The 22,436-nt window shown below is 39.9% G+C and overlaps 1 long non-coding RNA gene across 2 annotated transcripts in view; it reads right to left on the bottom strand.

Annotated features, from left to right (window-relative positions):
• LOC108424903 overlaps positions 1 to 22,436 on the bottom strand; it is a 199,499-nt gene that overhangs the window by 162,479 nt on the left and 14,584 nt on the right. For both annotated transcript variants that reach the window (XR_001857664.2, XR_001857665.2), the window contains exon 2: positions 4,765 to 4,921. This is a non-coding gene — a long non-coding RNA (uncharacterized LOC108424903). The remainder of the gene's footprint in view (positions 1 to 4,764; positions 4,922 to 22,436) is intronic.

Here is a 22,436-nt window from a genome sequence, read left to right as displayed (position 1 = left end):
AAAAGCAGTTACATCATCAAATACATACAATGGAAGCAACACTTACATCCTTCCCTCACCGTACACACAAATATATCAACTGCCAATATAGGATCATAAAGTAGTTGTTTTTCAGCCCAAGAAACAGTCCACATCAGAGGAGTGCATCAGAGGAGAAGAAATCCATAACTAAAATGTTTTATGTTGCTCGGGCCCATCGCTGGCGGCATTAAAAGCACAGAGCTAGTAGTGTCAACGCATTCGCTGCAGCTATGCGCAGGACTTTATTGTTGGAGCAGATCTAAATCATGTTGTGCCAACATTTCACATTGTTGCATAGCAACGGCAGGGTGAAATAACCCTAACGCAGTGGAAGCAGGGCGACGATTCACTGTTCGTTTTCTGTGTTCTGGATAAAACGCCCATGACATCCCCCAAGAGGGAAGAAGAAGGTAAAATCATGAGTAATGATCTCGCAGCAAACAAAGACAGCTTTATAGCAAGAGCCAGATGGAAAATTCAATTTAGGTGAGATAAATAAATAACAGAATGCAATGATGTAAAATTGCATATAAAGTGTGTGCACCTGGTAGTGAAAAGAACAGTCATTTGGGTGGAAAACCAATCGCAGCCAATATGAAAATGCACATTTTCTACACGTTCTGTATGTATGGAGCTGAAACAAAGATAGCGAAGAGAGGAAATATCAATCCCCACACTCATCTAAGCCTCCATAACAATTTCAGTGCTTCATGAGCATATTCCCACGCGCAAGAGAAACATCAGAGAAGCCTGTGCTCCACAAAAATGTCAAAGACAATGAACATGTGAATCAAACAGAATGGACACTATTGCCATATACAATGAATGCATGTACCACAAATGCAAGGTCAGATGTTTTACTCCAAACAAGCAGCTGGCAAGTGTATTATGTTAATTTTGGACAATTTGTGCTGTTTTAGGATGTAAATAACACAGTAAATATAACAAATTAGTGCACTCACACTATATCTGAGTGTTGCTGCTACAACTACACTAAAAAGTCATGGTATAACTATGATACTTATGCACGACTTGTGTTAAATAGTTGGTTGCCTCTTATATTCAATGTAGCACATTATTTGACATTTAAATAAACAACTTGCTCATTTACAAATTTAAAATGGCACATTAAAAAGAAAATGATTTTGTATTTACTGCGGTACTGCCTAAAAGAAACTACTAATAATGTGCTACTCCAAATTGTGGACAATTGGTTTGAGTTGCCTGTCAGAAAGTTTACCTAACACCACACCTCACCCAATTAGAAAACAAACCTAATTGTATATCATATAACATACTTATTCATTCATGTAGTTGATGTACAAACTTCAGTTCCAGAAAAGTTAAGACAGTATGCAAAACAGAAAGCAGGTGTCACGATTGGCTCCTCCCACTCCTCCATGTGCTTTTTCTGTTCACTTTCTGATTGTCCACGTGCTCTTTGTTTTGATCTCCCATGTGCATTTGTTTTTCTGTCTAGTCCGGCCCCTTGTTTCGTGACTCCGCCCTGATTGTTTCCACCTGTCCCTCATCATCCCTGGTGTATTTAAGCCCTGTGTTTGCCCCTCGTCTTTGCTGGTCTTTGTTGTTTGGATGTTTGTAGTGCTTGATTCTAGTTTGAGGTTGTGTGTTTCTGTTTGTCATGTCTGATCTGCATTCTCTCCGTGTTGGCTGTTTGAACCTGGACCGTTTCGACTATGACCCTGGATTTGCCCTCAATAAAAGTCGCTTATCTCAGCGTAGGCGTCCACCTCCTCGCTCCCCCGTGTTACAGCAGGGATTAGTTAATTCTGCTTGATCTGTTTTAACCACTTTTCATATCAACCATTAAATGTAATTTCCACCTGTTTTGGAAGTGCCTCAGTTTTTTTCAAGATGTGTTTTTTTTTCTTTAATAACACTGATGGAATACATTTGGATGGAAATGCGTATGATTTACAAAAATATACACACTATATGGATTTTTTTTTCGTAGATGAGAGTAAGTTAACATTTATAAAAGTCTTTATTGTCTTTAAATGCTTTTTTTAACATGGCATTTTTTTGATATGCAGTTCTGCAGTCCATTTTATCTCAGCCTAGCTGTCTTTGTTGAGAGGTCTGAACACAGCTGGGGGTTCTCAGCCCTTCCCCTTCACTCATAATTGCTCACTAGCAGCTCAACTCAGAAGTCTTTCCTTCTGTAAATATACACTGACTCAAAATTTAATGCATGAAACACTTTCTAAAAACTGTAAACACCGCAGCATGTAATAATCACTTTGGGACCAAATGTGGCTTGCCGTTATATTGAAATAAGCATGAACATCTCTGAAAAAGATGACCTCTAGAAGGCGGCATATGCTTCTCCAAAATGTGCATATGTCTTTCAGACTTAATGCTGCCTTCACAGATGGGCAAGATATAGATGATATTGACCCATATCTTTATAAACCCGGCTTTCAAACTTTACACTGGTAACAGCCTGGATTATCCTTTTCTTCTTTGACTCATCAAAGAAAATACACATCAGAGAAGATGGTATCATTTCTGACTGTTGTTAACAAACTTTTTGCTGTGCATTGCACAATCTTAACTTGCATTTGAGGATGTAGTAACAAATGTTTTGTCAAAGTGTTCCTGAGCCCGTGTGGTGATATTAATCACAGAAACATGTCAGGTTTTAATGCAGTGTTGACTAAGGAATTGACTGTAGAGAAATTGGAATCAGCCAGTAAAATTCATTAATGATGTATCCTTAATTAGCTTACCACTGATCATTTATCCATGACCAGACATCATGCATTTTAGGCCCTCTTTCCAGGCAGAAGAACTACATTAAACTATCAACAATGATTCTCCATCGTTCAAACTTTTTAGAGATGGGCTAGACTTAATCTTTGTCTATAAAACCCATCCATTCCCATTAAGCGCTGAAAACAGAACAGAAACAAAATAATAAGCTGTTTAACATATGCTATATGCACATAACTTCTTTAGGCACAGTGATTCATGCTTGACTATATTTTCTTCGCATTTTATATACATAAGCTTTTACTGATGTAGTCTACATTGTGGTAATCCCAACCATGACTGTTTAGAGGTTCTTTTATACAAATGTTCTATAGAGCCACATATCCTACACTCCTCCAAGAAGTTAAATTGAGTTCAAATCAATTCATTTCATTTGTATAGAGCTTTTCACAACAGACACTGTCACAATGCAGCTTTACAAAAATGAAGGTTCAGACTGCTAATGAGCAAGCTGAGGGCAACAAAGACAAGAAACACTGACAAAGATCATCAGAAAGAAAGTTCCCATAGTCATATCACAGTTCAGAGGTCACCAATACTCCCCCAGGAGATTGCCTTCCTGCAAGCTTTACCTTTAATCTGAATTTCAAACACATCCTCCAGCTAATCAATGACTTCTGAAGGCAATAATTAGATGGATCAGGTCTGTTATGGTTGGAGCTAATGTCTGCAGGTAGGTAGATGTCCAGAAGCAGGCTTGGTGACCATTGCCACAGCTTATGCGGCTGGCTAAAACAATACAGTTGTTAGTAATGGAATGATAATCATGTAAAACATATGTAGATTTTCAGAATCAAATGGATTAATTGAGATACTAATGAGCTAAACATATACAAAATCATCTTTTGGGAGGTGGCTGTCCCAAACCCTGCTCTGTAAATTGACATTTGTGAAAATAATAAATTAATATTAAATAAAAAAGCTTTATTCTAAAGGTACTTATCCATTTCACTATTTCATAAAAATTCTCTGCAATTAAATACTTTTTTGTACTCTTTATAAGTATATAAATACTTTTTTTGTTTTAATTAATAATATATACAACTGTTCAGAGCTGTGCTTGCCAATCACATAATTTTGAGTTCTGCTCAAAATTAGGTAAAATTTTCACTACAAAAACAGCAAGTACTGAAACATTTGGTGCAGTTTTAGATGTGTTATTGTTATATTGGTAGTAACAAAAGGAATGTTCAATTCTTTATTTTAAAAAAATAATAATAACGTAAAGATATAAGGTATTCCAAGCGAAGAGATTTTAATTTCGAGCCTAAGTCAAAATGTGAATTAAATTAGCAACCCTGACTTCCATCCAAAGTTTGGAAGATTGACCCATAAAATGCAGTGACTGTAAGACAGGTTAAAAGTTTTAAGGTGGATCATTAATTCATTTCACATAGCTATAACAACTAAACTAGACAAGGTTTCAAAGAATTATTGTACACTTTTACAATCATTTTAGACACTCTTATCTAGAGCCATTCACAACAGTAAGTTCAGACAACACTGACTTTTGGGGGTTTTTTCTCTCTTTTTGGCAAATCAATAGTGGGTTATAAGAGGAGGAACCAATCCCCAGTCTGTTGTGCGTGAGCCTGCGGTCTTAACCACTATGCTATTCAGGTGTGTCAGTACCATAGTATCTGGGCATGCAGGATATGCACCTGCATACATGCTTACATGTCCTGCTCTGCCTGTGAATCACCTCTGCATTTTATCACTGCTTAATTGCTTATGCTTCCTAGTTGAAGCCTCACCTCATTTTTGCGAGGTTTTTGCATGCCACAGTACAGTGACCTCCAGCATTGCTGTGTTTCTCAGAGCCACTCAGCATTGCTGTTACTGCAAACCTTCAGTGAAAGTTCTGCCAGGAAGACTCTAATGCCACGTCACTCATTCATTACTTCTGACCAATCACAGGCCTACACCTGTCTTTAAAATGATTTGACTTACCTACATAGTGTGCTGCTTTCAGGTGCCTACATTTTAACGTTCCCCTCCTTCCTCACCGCCACCACCAGTTGGATCCCGGTCTGGTTGTCCAGGGGGCAGACTCTGTCTGTGCCGTCTCTTTCTGGCAGGATCAGAGAGGGTCTCGATGCTCCAAGACCTGGACCAAGAACAGGGCCAATGCCAAAGACTCTTTAATTTCTACATAATTATTACCTTTTAACTTGTAAAATTCAATTGAGGTTCTTGACTCCTGAGTCTTTCTGGTAGAATTAAATTAAACCTAGAATTGAGCCACAAACAGTCATAGTAGGTGGCATGTGGCTTGAAATTTACACAAAGAAAGGCTACAGCCTTTTAACCATCTGTTACCTCAGCTAATTTTACTAGCCCAGTCACAGTGTTACTTTTCACCTCATACTTGAAGCTTGAAAACAGTGTGATTGATACCAAACGTGATAAATTCACTAAATTATGCTGACCTTTTTTTTCATTACATCTATACAAACAGAGTGCAAAATGGGATTCTGCTTGGTGTTTTACAGGGCTTCTCATTCATCATGCTCGAGTTCTCAAATCACTTTGTAGGAACTGATCCAGTCCACCATTACTTTGATGGACAGAAACTTGGTGCTGCAATTTCATAAAAACAGAAGTTTGCACCCTGTAGACAATGTGTACTTCTATTCACTTGGAAAATAAAAAAGACATATCTAAACTTTTCCTCACAGCTGTAGTGGCTAAATGGAGGCACACGCCTTGAACATGTGCTAAAAGATTGTTTACCCACAGAGTAAAATTAGAGAATTCATAGTTTGTATGTTATGCCAGAAACCTGCAACACAGTCCATGTTATTGTTTCAGAATTTCTAGTTTTTAGCTGGAGAAGAATTATACCCCTTGGTGGGAAAGAACATCATGTATTAAACTGCTATGTCTACATCACTGAGCTTTCATTTTTAGTTTTTCTCTTATGTTTGACTGTAGTAAGTCAATCAAGAGGAATCAGACTCAACACATTCTCCTCCGGGCGGCTCTAGACAGTGCAGCTATAATGTGAAGGACATGTAAAGTAGGACAAGTTTACACAGGTGGAGTTGTAGAGGCACTCAATTCATTCAGAGTAAAGATTCCAGACATAAACCCCATGTGAAAATGTAATTAAATACATAGCAGAACAAGATAAAAGAACATGTTAGGTGAAAATGAGAAACCTGAAGCTAGTTGTCCATGAAAGGGACCAAGACGTGAATTAATTTGTCAAATACTTTATTCTCCCTCTGTTTGTAGAACTAATAGTAGTGTTGCACTGAAACCTGTTCCCTTCTCCACTCTACCACACCCTGTCTGGCACTTCCTGGTGGTGCTGGGTCATCTGCAGTGGAACTCTGGGAATTGTAGTTCCCAGCAGCAGATGGTGAGGGAGTGTGGACCGGAGCGCATATGCTCGAGAGGGACACGGGGTCAGCAGGCGCAGAAGCAGAATTTGTTAGCGCACTAGATGGTTCAGCTATAATAGAGGTGTAGGTCAGATTGCACCATATTTCAGAGGTAATTTTTTATACGTGATGCTGCTGTCATGTATTTGACCTGATCAGATGTTAAAGGGAAGGTTGATGGGAGGACTCAAGTACATTTATGGGTTCATGCACACCGTTATAGCTCACGCTGTTGTTGACACATGTACTCAGTGCTTTCAGTTAATGGTACCCTCAGCAGCGTGAAAGGGTGGCCAGAGTAAGAAAAAATAGGCTAATGCTCAATAACCAATAAATAAGTTCATACATTTCTTAGAAAATTTACTTTATAACATTGATTGTGAGTTAAATAAGTACTATGAAATGTTGAGCATGTAATATCACTATGTTGAGATTTAAGATACAGTACCATTCTGAAGTTGTACTTGTCTATAAAAAGTCTGGAATCAATGTTTACTTTCTAATTTGTTTGCTGATTAATACAAAAAATTAGTCCTGTGCAACTTCTCAGATTTCTAATAATTACTAAGAATCTACGACACTGGAAGTGAAAAAAAGAATGAAAAGAATGAAAGAAATATTTTATCTGTCAGTGTTCACCACAGATGTAAAACACTTTTTTCAATAGTGCATGTAATAGAAAGAGTGTACAATTTTAATGTTTCCACTGTAATTAAATGTTAATTTAGTTATTTTTTAAGTAGATGTAGATTAAATACTTAAGTAGATGCAATTATGTAAGTTGTAATTTGTAGACACAGTTTATTACACTTATACACTATAAATGTATTACTGGGTGTGTTGATATTCTATACATTCAACAAATAAAACAAGTATAAGTGTACTTTTACAAAATAATATTAAGTATACAATTTAGGCCTGGGCAAAAAGACAATGTAATTGGTTGGATATCATTGATGATGGACAAGCAACCCAGTGGTGATGTGTAAAAGGTGCTAATCACCATTTTGGTAAAATAAATGAGAGAGAATTAAAGAGGACTAATTTACCATTAAGCAGCTTGATGAAACACTGCAAAACTGGGGATCATGCTTAATAAGTGTGCAGGCTTAGGCACCAGTAGTTATTTTCACAGAGAGAGAGAGAAAGAATGAGAGATGGGGGGCTTGTTAAGAAGCTGCCTGCTATGCACTGTAATGCCAGCATTACTGCACAGATTCTCCTTAAAGTACTTTACATGAATAGAATCAAAAATGAATGCTAATGTGCTTTCTAACTTCAGCTCTCCTCAAAGTGAATCGCTACAGTAAAAACAGCAGCTAAGTTAACCCTAACCTGAAGGGAAAGTTCATCTGATCCTCATCTACAGCCGGTGCGTAGCATTTTCTGTACAGATTAAGTGTCCTAGTGGTTAATGGATGTATGAAAACATCACTGTAATGACACATTGTTTTTATGTGGACGAGGCTTTGGAAAATCACTTGCAGCCTGAAGTTTCTCCAACAGGGAGCTCTAATTAGCATGCAAGTCAGTGCGAATCTATGGCAGGAGAAGCTCATGATTGCACATGTTTTCAGTATACATGTTTTCAATACTCATATTGACTGTAGTCCATGCAGCACCGCTGTGTACGATCCACTCATACCAGTGCAAGACTCAATAACATGCAATCACCATGTCAGTGTCGCTGCAGAGCTGAGAATGATCTACCACCCAAAAAAATACCTGCTCTGTGGTGGTGCTGTTGGGTCCTGACCACTGAAGAAAGAGGTGAAAGAGGGCTGATTGGTGTATGTAAAATGGCAAAAATTTTATTACAAGCAATTCCAAACTTTTGAATGAATGTCCATTCTTTATCATTTTATTAGTTTGATTGTATAGTTGTTTGTTTGTTTTTTCTTTCTTTCATTCCTTCCTTACTAAGAGCAACTTCCCTCAAGTCAGTTGTGTGTACATGTAAAAACAGCTTCTCCTGCTTTTGCACTGCTTTAATTAAACTTCTGAAAAAAGACCTTTTGAGCCACAGCAAGCATTTATCAAACAAATGGGATCACAGCAGGGCTCGGCCTCTTTGAAGAAGCACGGCAGAAAGAAGGTGGAATTAAAAAGCAAGAGCGAGCGAGTTGTCCATGCTTTGTTTAGCGGCGGCTGACTGATAGTTGTAAAGTGCCAGAAGGGGAGAGGTGGCTGAGGTTTGTCAGTGTGGCTGGTGCACACTCACTCCCAGCAAATAAACACTTTCAGCATGGCAGGCACCTGAAACCGACACTAATGAGTGCAGCATTCCAACATGGGATGGCAACAGTGAGTCTAGGACAAAATCAGAAACAATTTAGATGGAGGCAAATCCACATGGACAGAAGTGTAATTAAAAAGACCTTAAAAAAGCTTGCTCGAGAGCAGAGTAATTGACTACACATGAGCTTTCCTTTGAGTAATCCTTTATGTACAGTAATCTAATGAAGTCTGATGAAAGTCTGGTGCTTTTTAATGTTGACTGTGAATTATGTAGGCTTGGGTTATTGTCTCAGTAGGCTTATAACAGCTCCTTTAAAACACACTCACCCTTCCTCACAAATGCAAAATGACAATGATAACTCTAAAATCTATGGCTATGCCTGGATGTTTTTCAGTGAGCAGACTAGGGTCCATATAGGTTTATTGTAGTTATTATGGAGCCTCAACCACTAAATACAACAGCGATTTTTTTTCTTCAGTATTTAGAGGCCTTCATTGCAGCTTCCATTCCTTTTAGGAGACTTGTTTTCAGTTTTTCAAAGAAACCTGCAGGGATAGTTCTCCATACCTCCAAAGTTTAGTCTTAGAGATGCATGTTCTGCTTCTCATGATCCAAGAAATCCCAAACATGTTCAGTGATTCGAGGACTGGACTCTGGGGTGGACAGTCCATTGTTCTGAGAACACCAGGAGACTCATAGTGTTGAGCTGTCTTCTCACAGTGGAAGGATGGACAGAAACACCTATGGATGTTTTCAGACCTGAAGGAAGAACAGAGCTCAATTTTCTCCTCTCTCTCAAAGATTAAAGCTTTAAAGTACTGTTTACCTGACAGTGGCAGTTTTGGTGTTCTACCAGGTGTTGCATGGTTGTTACGCATCCCATTTCCTTTATAACATTTTAAAAATTGTGTTTACTCTGAACACTCATTTAAAAAATGTGTTTGAACAGGAAAATTTGCTTTCTTTCATTTTTTGTAAATGACTCTGCTCTTATTGGCAGCATCATTCAGAAATCAGTCCAGGCTGAAATACTCCTTATAACATCAACATGAATGGGTGGGACTAAACTGTTGAAGTTTGAATAGGTGGATAGATGTAAATGCACTGGATTTTGTGATGTCACAAAAGCAATGAATTCAAAATGGACTGTTTTTGCATCTTTACTTTCCTATATAGACAGTGTGAACTTGAAAATGAACAGTATTTTGAGATTTTAACAATATTTCCAAACTATCTGTTGTCCAAATCAACCTCTTATTCCCAAAATGTGGTCCAATATAAGATTACAGTCCATAATTTTGTGTATGCACTGACACATACATAGCCATTAGTGGAGGGTTTTTGAATTCTTTTTCAGTTCATTCTGATGAATAGATGGACAGTGTAGTGGATAACACTGCTCCTTCATATGTAGAAACCCAGTAGTTGATTGCCTGTGCAGGCAGGAGCATTAGTGCATATCAGAGTCCTTGGACAAGACTGTTAACATCACAATCAATCTACTATTGTGAATGACCCTGAATAGGATAATCTACTAAATAATGTAAAGTACTTATGTAAAATGTGATCAATGTTTACAATAATTTCCACATATAATATAGTTGTCTCATGGTAATGTCAATTTGATTTAATCACATAAAAATTGATAAGCATGGTTCCAGGCCAAAACAAATGGAAAACACCTCTAAATCTGTTGCCAGAGGAATTGTAATGTTCTTGTTCCCATCAGAAACAGATACATTGCAACAGGTAAATACAGTATGTGGAATCTGAGCTTTCCATGTGCTCTATCACTATGTAAAAGATGCCTAAGGCTTCCTTACTTCCTTATTTATTTGATTTGTTTAAAAATACTAAAAACAATAGATGACAGTATAACATTCTTGTTCAAAATGGTTCATTCAGTGATAAACCGATCACAAATTTCAGAATATTTGGCTTTGCTAGATGTTGTTCTTCACATATCAGATAATAATGCTTGGCGTTACTAACAGAAAAGACTAGTTAAAATGGCAGAAATCGACAATTTTTGTACCAGCTTTGAAGAGCTAATTAAGTTCTTAAAAAAACATTTATTTTCATACCTGGATTATAGTGTAAACAAAATCAAAAAAATATAATTGACAGGTTGTACAATTCATGTAGGGCTGACTATTCAATAAGATTAAGTTGCAGTTTAGTACATTCATGAAAAAAAAAATCTCACTGCTGTCTTTAATTTTTATTATTGTTGTTTTCATTACTTCATCCTCTTCTTATTATTACTGTAATGCTCTTTTGCTTAAATTCCATTTATATAATGTCCATTTATATAAGGTGATTCTACAGGATAATGAAAAGCTTCAATGACAGAGAATCAATGTTATTCTCATAAGAAATTGCATTAAAATGCTAAACTGGGGCTTCTGGCCAATCCGGTAACCCTGAACAGTATTATTGCTGACTCTGAACAGCAGTGTGCGGGGCACAACACAGAGCCAATGGCATCTTTTTAACCATCACGTTAAATATGAAAACTTTTTGGCCAGTTCTTGACAGGGTAGGGGGGATGATGGTTATTCAGTCACTCAAAACAGCTCTCTACCATTGAGCAGAATGATTTGGGGAAATATCTAATTGCCATTTTTCAGAGTAATACTGCTTCTTCTTCTTCATTCGGCTGCTCCCTTTAGGGGTCACCAAAAGGGATCATCTGCCTCCATCTTGCCCTATCCACTGCCTCCTCTACTTTTACACCAACCATCTCCATGTCCACCTTCACTACATCCATAAACCTTCTCTGAGGTCTACCTCTTCTCCTTCTACCCAGCAGCTCCATCTCCAACATTCTTTGACCAATATATCCACTATTCCTCCTCAACCTGGCATCGCTGGCTTTATCTCCAAACTGCTCTACCTTCACTGTTCCTCTGATCTGCTCATTTCTAATCTTGTCCATCCTTGTCACTCCCAACGAAAATCTCAGCATCTTCATCTCCGCCACCTCCAGCTCAGCCTCCTGTCTTTTAGACAGAGCCACAGTCTCCAAACCACACACCATAGCAGGATGCACTACTGTCTTGTAAACCTTCCCTTTCACTCTTGCTGCTATCCTTCTGTCACACATCAGCCCTGACATCCATCTCCACCCACTCCATCCTGCCTGCACCCTCTTCTTCACCTCTTTTCTGCACTGTCCATTACTCTTGAAGGTTGACCCAAGATATTTGAAGCCATCCACCTTTACGACCTCTACTCCTTGCATCTTCACCTTTCCACCTGCCTCCCTCTCAGTCACACACATGTATTCCGTCTTGTCTCTACTGTCCTTCATTCCTCTCCTCTCCAGTGCAAACCTCCACCTCTCCAGATTCTCTTCCACCTACTCTCTACTCTCACCACAAATTACAATGTCATCTGCAAATCCATGGAGCCTCCTGCCTGACCTCATCTGTCAACCTTTCCATCACCATTGCAAACAAAAAGGGGCTCAAAGCTGATCCCTGATGTAACCCTACCTTCACCTTGAAACCATTTGTCAGTCCAACTGCACACCTCACCACTGTCTCACTATCCTCATACATGTCCTGCACCACCCTAACATACTTTCAGCTACACCTGACTTCCTCATACAGTACCACAGTTCCTCTCTTGGCACCCTATCATATGCCTTCTCTAGATCCACAAAGACACAATGTAGCTCCTTCTGACCTTCTCTGTACTTCTCTACCAACACTCTCAACGCAAAAATTGCATCTGTGGAACTCTTTCTGGGCATGAAACCAAACTGCTGCTCACTGATCTTAACCTCTCACCTTAGCCTTGCTTCAACAACTCTTTCCCATACCTTCATGGTGTGGCTCATCAACTTTATACCTCTGTAGTTACTGCAGCTCTGCACATCACCCTTGTTCTTAAAAATGGGGACCAGTACACTGCTTCTCCACTCATCAGGCATCCTCTCACTCTCCAGGATTTTGCTAAACAACCTGGTTAAAAAGCCCACTGCCTTCTCTCCTAAACATCTCCATACCTCCACAGGTATGTCATCTGGACCAACTGCCTTTCCATTCTTCATCCTTTTTAAAGCTGCCCTCACTTCCACCTTACCAATTCTCTGCACTTCCTGATCCACTATCTCTCCCCCCGTTGTCCTCCTCTCTCTCTCGTTTTCCTTATTCATTAGTTCTTCAAAGTACTCCTTCCATCTACTCAACACTCTCTGTTCACTCACTAGTACATTTCCCTCTCTATCCTTTATCAGCCTAACCTGCTGTACATCATTTCCAGCTCCATCTCTCTGTTTAGCCAAATGATACAAGTCCTTTCCTCCTTCTTTACTGTCCAGCCTCTCATACAGCTCATCATAGGCCTGAGCCTTTGCCTTTGCCACCATTCTTTTCGCTATGTGACTAGCCTCACGGTACTCCTGCCTACTTCATTCATCTCTCTGGTTATACCACTTTTTCTTAGCTGCCTTCTTCTTCTGAATACTCTCCTGGACTTCCTCATTCCACCACCAACTTTCCTTGTCTTCTTTCCTCTGACCAGACGAAACACCCAACACATTTTTGCCAGTTTCTCTCACCACCTTAGCTGTAGTTTCCCAGTCCTCAGGTAGCTCCTCACTGCCCCCAGGGGCCTGTTGCAATTTTTCCCTGAACTGCCTGCAACCATCCTCCTCCTTCAGCTTCCACCATCTAATCTTTGGCTCTGTCTTCACTCTCTTCCTCTTCTTGGTTTCTAATCTCATTCTACAGACAACCACCCTATGCTGCCTTGCTACACTTTCCCCTGGCACCACTTTACAATCTCCAATCTCCTTTAGGTGGCATCTCCTGCTAAGGATATAATCCACCTGTGGGCACCTCCCTCCACTCTTGTATGTCACCCTGTGTTCTTCCCTCTTCTGAAAATATGTGTTCACCACAGCCATTTCCATTCTCTTTGCAAAATCTACAACCATCTGACCTTCTGCATTTCTATCTTTCACACCATACATACCCAGCACCTCTTCATCCCCTCTGTTCCCTTCACCAACATGTCCATTGAAGTCTGCACCAATCACTAATCTCTCCTCTCTAGGGACACCATCTACCACTTCATCCATCTTACTCCAAAATTCCTCTTTCTCCTCTAACTGACAACCAACCTGTCGTGCATATCAACTGACCACATTCAAAATTACACCATCAACCTCCAACTTCAGGCTCATGATCCTGTCTGACACTCTCTTTACATCCAGAACACTTTTCCCAAGCTGTCCCTTTAGGATTTTCCCTACTCCATTTCTCTTCCTCTCTACACCATGATAGAACAGTTTGAATCCACCTCCAACCACCTCCCAGCAGCTCCATCTCCAACATTCTTTGACCAATATATCCACTATTCCTCCTCAACCTGGCATCGCTGGCTTTATCTCCAAACTGCTCTACCTTCACTGTTCCTCTGATCTGCTCATTTCTAATCTTGTCCATCCTTGTCACTCCCAACGAAAATCTCAGCATCTTCATCTCCGCCACCTCCAGCTCAGCCTCCTGTCTTTTAGACAGAGCCACAGTCTCCAAACCACACACCATAGCAGGATGCACTACTGTCTTGTAAACCTTCCCTTTCACTCTTGCTGCTATCCTTCTGTCACACATCAGCCCTGACATCCATCTCCACCCACTCCATCCTGCCTGCACCCTCTTCTTCACCTCTTTTCTGCACTGTCCATTACTCTTGAAGGTTGACCCAAGATATTTGAAGCCATCCACCTTTACGACCTCTACTCCTTGCATCTTCACCTTTCCACCTGCCTCCCTCTCAGTCACACACATGTATTCCGTCTTGTCTCTACTGTCCTTCATTCCTCTCCTCTCCAGTGCAAACCTCCACCTCTCCAGATTCTCTTCCACCTACTCTCTACTCTCACCACAAATTACAATGTCATCTGCAAATCCATGGAGCCTCCTGCCTGACCTCATCTGTCAACCTTTCCATCACCATTGCAAACAAAAAGGGGCTCAAAGCTGATCCCTGATGTAACCCTACCTTCACCTTGAAACCATTTGTCAGTCCAACTGCACACCTCACCACTGTCTCACTATCCTCATACATGTCCTGCACCACCCTAACATACTTTCAGCTACACCTGACTTCCTCATACAGTACCACAGTTCCTCTCTTGGCACCCTATCATATGCCTTCTCTAGATCCACAAAGACACAATGTAGCTCCTTCTGACCTTCTCTGTACTTCTCTACCAACACTCTCAACGCAAAAATTGCATCTGTGGTACTCTTTCTGGGCATGAAACCAAACTGCTGCTCACTGATCTTAACCTCTCACCTTAGCCTTGCTTCAACAACTCTTTCCCATACCTTCATGGTGTGGCTCATCAACTTTATACCTCTGTAGTTACTGCAGCTCTGCACATCACCCTTGTTCTTAAAAATGGGGACCAGTACACTGCTTCTCCACTCATCAGGCATCCTCTCACTCTCCAGGATTTTGCTAAACAACCTGGTTAAAAAGTCCACTGCCTTCTCTCCTAAACATCTCCATACCTCCACAGGTATGTCATCTGGACCAACTGCCTTTCCATTCTTCATTCTTTTTAAAGCTGCCCTCACTTCCACCTTACCAATTCTCTGCACTTCCTGATCCACTATCTCTCCCCCCGTTGTCCTCCTCTCTCTCTCGTTTTCCTTATTCATTAGTTCTTCAAAGTACTCCTTCCATCTACTCAACACTCTCTGTTCACTCACTAGTACATTTCCCTCTCTATCCTTTATCAGCCTAACCTGCTGTACATCATTTCCAGCTCCATCTCTCTGTTTAGCCAAATGATACAAGTCCTTTCCTCCTTCTTTACTGTCCAGCCTCTCATACAGCTCATCATAGGCCTGAGCCTTTGCCTTTGCCACCATTCTTTTCGCTATGTGACTAGCCTCACGGTGCTCCTGCCTACTTCATTCATCTCTCTGGTTATACCACTTTTTCTTAGCTGCCTTCTTCTTCTGAATACTCTCCTGGACTTCCTCATTCCACCACCAACTTTCCTTGTCTTCTTTCCTCTGACCAGACGAAACACCCAACACATTTTTGCCAGTTTCTCTCACCACCTTAGCTGTAGTTTCCCAGTCCTCAGGTAGCTCCTCACTGCCCCCAGGGGCCTGTTGCAATTTTTCCCTGAACTGCCTGCAACCATCCTCCTCCTTCAGCTTCCACCATCTAATCTTTGGCTCTGTCTTCACTCTCTTCCTCTTCTTGGTTTCTAATCTCATTCTACAGACAACCACCCTATGCTGCCTTGCTACACTTTCCCCTGGCACCACTTTACAATCTCCAATCTCCTTTAGGTGGCATCTCCTGCTAAGGATATAATCCACCTGTGGGCACCTCCCTCCACTCTTGTATGTCACCCTGTGTTCTTCCCTCTTCTGAAAATATGTGTTCACCACAGCCATTTCCATTCTCTTTGCAAAATCTACAACCATCTGACCTTCTGCATTTCTATCTTTCACACCATACATACCCAGCACCTCTTCATCCCCTCTGTTCCCTTCACCAACATGTCCATTGAAGTCTGCACCAATCACTAATCTCTCCTCTCTAGGGACACCATCTACCACTTCATCCATCTTACTCCAAAATTCCTCTTTCTCCTCTAACTGACAACCAACCTGTCGTGCATATCAACTGACCACATTCAAAATTACACCATCAACCTCCAACTTCAGGCTCATGATCCTGTCTGACACTCTCTTTACATCCAGAACACTTTTCCCAAGCTGTCCCTTTAGGATTTTCCCTACTCCATTTCTCTTCCTCTCTACACCATGATAGAACAGTTTGAATCCACCTCCAATGTTCCTGGCCTTGCTTCCTTTCCATCTGGTCTCCTGGACACACAGAATATCTACCTTCCTTCTCTCCATCATGTCTGCAAGCTCTCTGCCTTTACCAGTCATTGTCCCTATGTTCAGAGTCCCTATACTAACCTCCACACTCCTGCCTTTCCTTCTCTCTCGCTGCCTTCTAACCCGCCTTCCTCCTCTCCTTTTTGATGGTCTTCGACCTACAGTAGTCCAATTTCCACCGGCACCCTGCTGGTCAACAGCACCAGGCCTCGACCGATCCGGTATGGCAATCATATTTGTGATGATAGTTTTGGCACAAGTTTTACGCCAGATGCCCTTCCTTTTTTTTTTTTTTTGGTCAATAACACCAGAATGACTTGAGACTTGACCCCTGAATGTAGTGTGCCAGACGTGGTTGTGATGTCATAAGACATGGAGGTTATCTACAGGCAGTTCACAAGCTCTGTGTTATTAGGTTCAATTTCCACATTTAAAACTGGTAAATTGCACAATCTCAAATTGCAATTAAAAAGATGAATCTTTTCATCGACTGGCGACCTGTCCAGGGTGTATCCTGCCTTCCGTCCGAAGACTGCTGGGATAGGCTCCAGCACCCCCCCGCGACCGTGACGGAGAAGCGGCTTAGAAAATGGATGGATGGAAGATGAATCTTTCAGCCCTACTTTATCGAAGCAGCCATGTCTGCATGATTTTCTTACAGCTCTGGTCACTCTGTTCACTGTGTTCACTCTTATAAAGGCAAATGAGAAAATGCTAGCTAGCTAGATTAATCCATTTTATTGCTAGTTAGCTAGCAATTGTAGAAAGCAGTAGGAAACATATTTGGACTGAACATGAAGTTTAAACTGATACTGTTGTCACTGATGCCTCAAATTGAGTCCGGTGTGCAGAGCTAGTAGCTGTGTGCTACTGGCAAGAAGCTAATATGTAATATTAATATATGAAGATGAATATAAAGTGTGCTTGAGTTCATATACGTGGTATAGTAGTTAAAGTTTTTTCTCTTTCAAATATTTTTGCTAAAATTTACCAACATTATTTGTTGCCGCCCTAGATTATTGTTAACCACTCAGAAATTCCACATGGGTGCATCATTAATTGTTACATAAGCATGTAATAGGCTTCCAGAGTACAGTGTCTGAGTCAAGTCCAAAGCCACCTAAACCAAAACACCTGCAGTATCGCTATTTTTCACTCCCACAGTCTCAGGTTAGACAGCATGTAAATGAAATAAATGGCTCATGAGAGTCAGAGGTAATTGGGCCACCTATTTAACTGTGAAAGAAAAAGATATGAATGAGGATGAAATCTGGAAACAGCCACATTCTCACACACATAAAAAAATGGATTACTGGCAACAACACAAAGAAACAATGCATACTGATAGATGCACTGACTAATGTATACTCAAATGCAGGGAATCAAACACTCTGTACAAAGAGTACCCAGCAATGCATACAAGCCAACCAGGCCAGCAGGAATCACACTGTAAAAAAATAAAGAGAAGCATGCCTAGATACACAAGAGAATAGACCGTTGAAAAGCAGTACACACACAAAAACATGCGCATACAAGCACAAATACAAATGCTCAGGAAAAAAGGATGCCACACTCAAATAAATGCTTGATTATTATGTATAAAATGTTTCTGAGCAGTCAGCTGAAAAACTAATTTCATTTTCTCATTAGGAGCCTGAGCCCGAGGCCCATTCTCATGTCAATGTTTATTACTCCACAAACAGAAAATTAAAATCATCAGCTTGTTCAGAACTGGAGCAGTGAATCACCACATTTATATGAGAGAGAGAGAGAGAGAGAGAGAGAGAGAGAGAGAGAGAACACGAATAAAAATACAGCAGAATGGAGATGATAATAGGAAACCAGCTCATTCGAACTGAAGCAATGAATTTATAGCCACTATGACCTTTTCCTTTCCCAGGGGATTTGTTGCCATGCCAACTTGGGTCCTATTTTTTCGACATTGTATGAAGTTCTCCAAAATACACAGCTAGTGACTGTATGTTCTGGTGAAGCAATCTCTTTATTTTTTATAATATGAAGAGCACAGCACTGCATCACAAGCCACTTGCCTGAAAAATGTTCCATCCTTGCCCTCTTTTTCTTTTAAATCTGCAACCAGCCAGCTCTCGAAACACAAAATCCCTCCCCAAGCTTCATCAGCTTGATATCCACTGTTCAGTTCCCCATGAGGTCTTTAAGTACAAGGCCAGATACATCATTTACTGCTTGGAAAAAAAAAACATTCTTCAAAGCTTTTTTTTTTTTTAATAAAATGCCAGGGCACTTCATTAAACGTGACAGCAACACAAACGTTTTCCTTACTTTTGAGCTGATTTATGCCAGCAGGGGCAAAATTATTTCAGAAGCTATCCCCAGCCATTCTACAGCACTCTAGCAAAAAACATTACTCATATGGCCTATGCACTTGGCAGGGATACCCACAATAAAACCCAACAAATAAGCCATTTCTTATGCTTTATTCAAATATAGGCAAATTCAAGTTTGAAGGAGTAATTTGGTGAAATGACTCAAATACTAAAGCAGCCACACATGTACTGGGGGTACCTACGATTGCGTTAAGGGCAAAATGTAATTAGATTGTTCACTCAAGTATTTGTATGCTAAGATACTGCCAGCAAACTATCTTGATGGGAAAAAATATGACACCTTTAGGCAGCGGTGAACCATGACTGTTAGAGTTAGGACTTCAATTCAGGCCATAAATGACAAAACTCGGTAAGAGGGCCGGGGTCCGAACACACACACCTCTATGACAACGCTAGCTTCTGCTAATGTGCAGATGAAATTCTAGTAGTTTGTTAGCACTAAGCTAACAGCACTTCAGACTGACACTTTTTGGCAGTTCTACATTAAACACAAATATCTGAAGCTTTTAAAACCATTCCATGGTTTACCTGAAGCTTGTGACAGACATAATAGCAAGTTCTACCTGTCTGCAGTTCTACAGTGAGCCTTTCAGTAGTGAACTCTTCAGCTGCTGCTGATCCCATCTATTGGAAATCAAAAACGTTGTTGGTTCTTTCATCTGTCGTAATTATGCTCATAAGTGATCTAACTCTTACTAGGCCTTTAGCTCTTGAAACGCTAACCAGTGGAGAGCTCACTTAGTGAGCTCCTTTGGTATGTACCAGGACTCCTCTAGGGAGTTATTTCCATATTTCCACTAGGGATTTCAAGAATTTAACCCTTTTGTTTCCATCCAAAACACAACAATGAAACATGAGTAGTACTTTTATTCTTGCACTATAAACTATAAATTTATTTATGCACTATAAACTAAAGATGAACTATAAATTAGAGACAATTTTATATAGATGCAATTTTAGTTCCCAGGAATTATTAGACCATTTCTGGAGGCCTAGAAGGCCTTGAGGGTTTCCCTCTGCATTTAAAATGACCTGCCAAACACTTGGTCATTCGCACTCTTACTTAGTAAGCTATGAATATGAACATAAGCATCATGACAGCACATCAATAAACTGGCTTGAAATGTACTGTTTGTTGTTTCTTAATTCAATCATGAAGGAGACCACTTTCATATAAAAACAGATTTGGTGGAGAAACTCAAATAAACTTTTGGTTTGAATTTTTACACAGCTGTCACATTTCAAAAATCAAAATTCTTTAACTAGGACACATTGATAGGTTCATATTATTTATATATTATTATTATTATTATTATTATTATATGTATCATGTCTAATACGTGTGACCAGAAATACAAAGAAATTGACTTGAATCAGTCTTGATTTGGTCTCAGTAAAGCTTAATAGGAACATTACAAGCGGTCCGGAAAAATGCTTAACTAGTCCTAGTTACTACCTAATACTGTATAATTGAGCAGCCAGTTAAGTGGCATAATGAGGTTTCATAAGGGTGTATTAATGGACACACCTAAAATGTCATCACGTATAATAAACAAATGAGCATGCTCTCAAAGAAGTTTAATTCACCCCAGTTATCCCTTAATAATGTAGTCTTCAGCAGTCAGTTATAATTAACAACTACAGGCCACTTTGACAACTACAGTTACCACTGACAATGTAGTACCTTTTTTCCTGAGAGTATATCAGAAACTTTCTTTCTACAAACAGCTAAAGTGCATCTTGATAACCCACTTTTACTGCAGATATAGCTGGTTGATATAGCCTACTGTATTCCTGCTATGACCGTTTTCCTTTTTATATTTTATTACTATCACAAAATTTTCATCTGAATTAAAAACTTGTCAGAAAGTGTAACTGGGCTAACAGAAGGGCCGACAACAGGGCTGACCTAATGAAAGATGCATTACTGCTAGCTCTGTATTTAAAATTGTTGTTTAATGATTATTGAATTAATAAGCTTGCTAGGTAGCTAGCTATGTTACTAGCTGCCTCTACCATGGTCACTTAACCCACATTCATAGCTCAGCAACTTCTGAGCCCCTTGGGTGGCTGGTTTATCTACATCTGCCATTGCCACTACTAGTAATAAATGTGACAGGTTGTTTGTTTTGTAAAAGCCTATTGGACAGAATTAGCCAGACTGTATTTTGCTAACTGACGAAAATACTATAAAAACCTTCCATAAATGATAGGCAGTTTAGTGTCTAGCAGGGGTGCAAGAATATGTAAATTTTACAAAATTACATTTTGGTTTTTCAGTAGAAAACTCATTTTATTTGAAGAAAAAAAATATATAAACATGCAAGAAGTGTACTACATGTTACATTTGGCAAAGATGTGTTATTCCAGATCATTACAGAGGGGGATTTTCTAACATGGCTCAATCACTCCTAAAAAACATTGGAATCCAGGACTCTCTGCATCCAAGCAGTGTGGAGTTCTTTGTTTCACCCATTCAGAACCAGCATTTGGTGGCTACTTGAATCCTGTATTCAGAAGAAGCTTCTGCGACTTCAGTATCAGTATGTCATGAGTAACACAATACCATTCCAGTTTGGATGGTAGTTTGCAAAGGAGTGGATTTTATTCATTACCCCAACACTGTGTAGACAGATAATCGAAAATCACTGCCTGTCAAACAAGTACTAGCAGAGCAGATGATGTTCCACAATTAAAAAAGGGCTCAGTCGACATTACATAATCAATATGCACGCAACTGCGATTTACTTTGCCTCGTTCCCATTTGTGTTTGGCCACTGCTCCGTGTCAAATGAATTACAAGGTATGACAACAGGCCTGACTGAAACAATACCCAACCGGACGTCGCTTCCAATAAAGCCTCATGATTTGAGTTTACTAAATCAGAGTTGGAGAGCTAGAGAGCCAGAGGGAGAGAACAATGGGGAAAGTTCATCAGGGCTTGACCACCTCATTTGTGTGGCTGAGAACAGTGCAGCTGTTGTCGAGTCTCTGCTAGCTATTGTGTCCGACCTGCATCCCATTACAAAAGCCCCACCTCACCCCCTGATGGGCAGCCACTGACCCAGAAACTCAGCCTGGGACCACCCCTCCGTCACCCTAAAATGATCTTTATAAGAGAAAAGCAGTTTTAAAGGGTGGAAAGTGAGGGTTTGTGGGTCTGTATGGATGTGCGTTTTATTGCCTACTATAGGGCTACGGGTCCCATCTACATGTGTTTGCAATGGAGACAATTCCATATATGCTGAAACTAAATCGTGTAGCAGTTCCTATAATAATTTGCCTGTTCCGACAGACCATCTTACTGAAAGTTCATAGAACTTTGACTGCTAACATTTCACATGTCGGGATCATACAGCTGGCTGCATATCACTGTTCGCAGAAGAAAATCTTATTTGTCCATTTTTGAAGATTTTCAGTTTTTGACATATTTTGAAAATTTTGTTGTCCTGCATTATACGTAAATTTCATGATTAATGGACTAAAAGAAATGACCCAAAATGACTTGGAAAAAAGACTGGTTCCACTGACTTACACTAAAAGTAGTTTTTTTCCTTCTCCTGTAAAGTTACCATATGAGGTTTTCTTCCAAACAACAGCGATATTGTTGTATGCAAAGATTTGAACACCCTCAGTCAAAGTACATGTTGTTGGTTTTCTAAGTGAAAACTAACTAAAATATCCTCCGCAGATAACTTATGTATCATTTTTCTCAAATTGTAGTGCATAGAGTTTGACAAGT

Source organism: Pygocentrus nattereri, chromosome 25 (assembly GCF_015220715.1).
Source record: "Pygocentrus nattereri isolate fPygNat1 chromosome 25, fPygNat1.pri, whole genome shotgun sequence".
NCBI lineage: Eukaryota > Metazoa > Chordata > Actinopteri > Characiformes > Serrasalmidae > Pygocentrus > Pygocentrus nattereri.
Note: the sequence above shows the minus strand (reverse complement) of the source record. Positions and strands in the feature narration are given on the sequence as shown.